We start from the raw sequence: 3,163 nt of genomic DNA on the forward strand, positions 1-3,163 counted from the left end.
ATCATCATATCCGGAAGTTTATCATAGGCCCATGGGCGCGAAAACGGGGTGCAGTACTGTACTAGAATATATCGGGGTAACGGCAAGTTCGGTATAGGAGTTATTTATGAGGAAAAATACAATAAACAAATGCGTACTGTACATGTAGGGCGATTTCGGTGATACATGTACTGTATGATCGTGGCATTGGTAGATTAGCAGGTTGCAGATCTTACTACCCAATCGGGTTCACGGAACGTTGACAGAATGCTCTACTGTATTGTGCCGTGGGCAGGGATTGTCAGTAAGGCAGCAAATGGTAAAATCCAGCAGTATTATATTTCTACAAACGACAATAGTAATATGTAGTTTAAAAATCTTCTTCAATTTATGTGCTGAGTACTTCAGTAACTTACGTCGTCTTCGAGTAGTACTAAAACTTCTACTGGTAGTAAATCAATTCGGACGATAATCATCTTAGGGCAGCGCTGTCGTTCGTTTAAAAGGTGTTGTGGAACGACATTCTTTTCTTTTGAAAAATTTGAGCGCCAAAGCCGTAGTGTAACCGAGCTGCACATCAGTCCTCATTTGATTTTGACATCGACACCAACACGTCCAAGATAAAGTGCGCAATAACCAGCTGAAGCAACCCCGAGATCAGTGCTTCGTGCTTCGGTTGACTCAGGTGCGTCGAGCAATTTTGCTCGACTGGAAGGTCTCCCGAAGCTAAACTACGAGGAGTTGAAACACCTCGAAATGTGTTGGAAGTGCGGTTGGCAGCAGTTGCCACCGTAAGAACGGAGAAGCGCGTAAAGCGCGCGCGCTTCTCGTACAAACACCGAGTGTTTGTGGAAAATATTATCGTCCTAGAGCTGGGCGAAAAGTTTGACTTAGTATTGGGCATGCCGTGACTCGCACGGCATGATACAGTGATCAGCTGGGAGAAGTATACACTTGTACACAATCGGACGCAATGCGATAAAGAGCAATGGCCCTGTCAGTGTCGCGCATGCACCGAGAGGTGCATCCGTTGAGGCAGCACCTTACGATGCAGGCTCCGGTGCCCATTTACAGTCGCAACGACTGAAGGCAGTTGCTGGGTCTGTCCCAAATCGGAAATCAGATTTGAGACACGTTCATACTTCAATGACCGGACCAACTCAGGGCGTTGATATGAGGGAACCTCAAGTCACAGCCTGGCCACGAGAGAAGATACAACCAAAAAAAGATTGTAGCACATTTATTTAAAAATAGTCAGCTCTTTCATTTTTAATGCAATTAGCTTAAAACCGCTACAAGCTCTTTTTAAATTGTTTAGAAGACTCCTAGAAAAGCGGTAGGCCGCATTCGTTGTTGCAACTTCCGAAATATGGGCCGCGTTAAACCTCTCATCCCGCAGGAAAGGCACAGGATAGTGAAGGCACATGAATATTTTACATCAGAAGAAAAAGCTGGACGATCCGGAGGCGCTGGGACCCGGGACCGTTTAGCAGCCTGTCTCGACGCTGGTGCGGCGACGGTTACTCGTGTAATAGCACATTGGAACAAGAATCCCGGAGCGAAATTTGACGAGGTTCAAAAACGGTTGCAGTTGCAGTGTATTGTACCTTTTTCTAACAGCTATATATCAAACCTTTTTTATATTGAACTTGAAGCCTCGTGAGACGAAGCGCGCCGGCCACAGCAAGTACACTTCACCGGAGCTGCGTGGAGTTATCAGAGAGTTTGCCATCGCTGAAAATGAGGCAACACGGCCAATTACTACACAACTAGCTGCTGCTCACGTGGCAAAAGTCATGAACAATTAAAAAACCATCGCAGTACGGAGTATGCGTCGGCTACTGAGAAAAATGTTTGTTGTTTTCATAGAAGGGGTAAGTATCGAAATGTTTTGGCGGAAAAGGAAAACAATGCTGCGTTTTGAGCTACATATTTGCAGAAAAAGCTTGTGAACCGAGATGAAAACAGCAACCCTGTGCGACCTGAGGTTTTTCTCGATGAATCGTAAATCAATGTATATCACGGCTCTAATAAAACGTGGCTGATCGAAGACAAAGTTCGGAAGTCAAAAAGTGGTAAAGGTGCCAGGTATTTTCCAAAACAATAGTTTTATATTTTCAAATCGTTTTTGTGATAGCTGATATCGTTTTTTTGTTTTCGTAGGATTGTCATGGCTGCTGCTGGTATAATAAGCTGTGCTACGAATACCCAAGTAGGGGCTACTACACGTTCTCAAGACGAAATACATGGATCTTTCGTCGAAAAATCAATCGAGCATTGGAACTCCGCAACAACAAAAAACACAAAAAACATTCCCGAACCTCTAGATTTTCACGGCAACTTTGACTCAGACATGTTTGAGAAGTGGCTCACTGATGTGTGCGCAACTCTCAAAAAGAACCATGGTCCTTGCAACATCCACATGGATCAGGCATTATACCATACAAGATTGACCAACCATTCGCCGAACAAGTCATGGTTGAAGGCAAACATTCAAAAATGGCTCACTGATCGAAGTAAGTTTTTTCGTTTGCTTGTTTTATTTTACAAGTCATTTTATTATTTTTGTAGAAATATTTTGGGACGAAAATAATATTATAGCTCAACTGCTCGTGAGGGTCAAGCCACACAAAGCAGACCCGATTTACGCTACACAAGTTATCGCTGCCACGTTTGACCATTTGATATACTTCACATTCCCTTACCATCCCGAGCTCCAGCCAATAGAGATGATATGGGGGATGGTGAAGAATCACATTGCCGGAAACCCTGCGTCAAGTGCAAGAGAACTTGACGCAAAAGTAGATGAAGAGTTCGCAAAGGTGACAGCTGATCACTGGACCAAATACTACCGCCATGTCCAAAAATTTGAGAGCAAATACGCCGCTGCACTGAATAGCTGCTGTCTTGTGAGTGATAGTGAAGAGGCTGATGATAACGGTGATGGCGACGCAGATGGCGACATCTACAGCAGCAGCGACAATGAAGATGCAGACGATCAAGCCGTGATCTACTCTTTTCAGTATACCCCCAATACATAATATATTGGTGCTTTGATTTGCAAGTCTGTTTTAAGCTGTTGTATCTTCTTCTGTGGCCGCTGGCAAAAAACACATCTGTTTTCAATCATGGACTAAGATAATTATGGATTATCCACAGCGCAATATAAGGCTGAATCTAGGAC

Source organism: Phytophthora infestans, genomic scaffold (assembly GCF_000142945.1).
Source record: "Phytophthora infestans T30-4 supercont1.38 genomic scaffold, whole genome shotgun sequence".
NCBI lineage: Eukaryota > Oomycota > Peronosporomycetes > Peronosporales > Peronosporaceae > Phytophthora > Phytophthora infestans.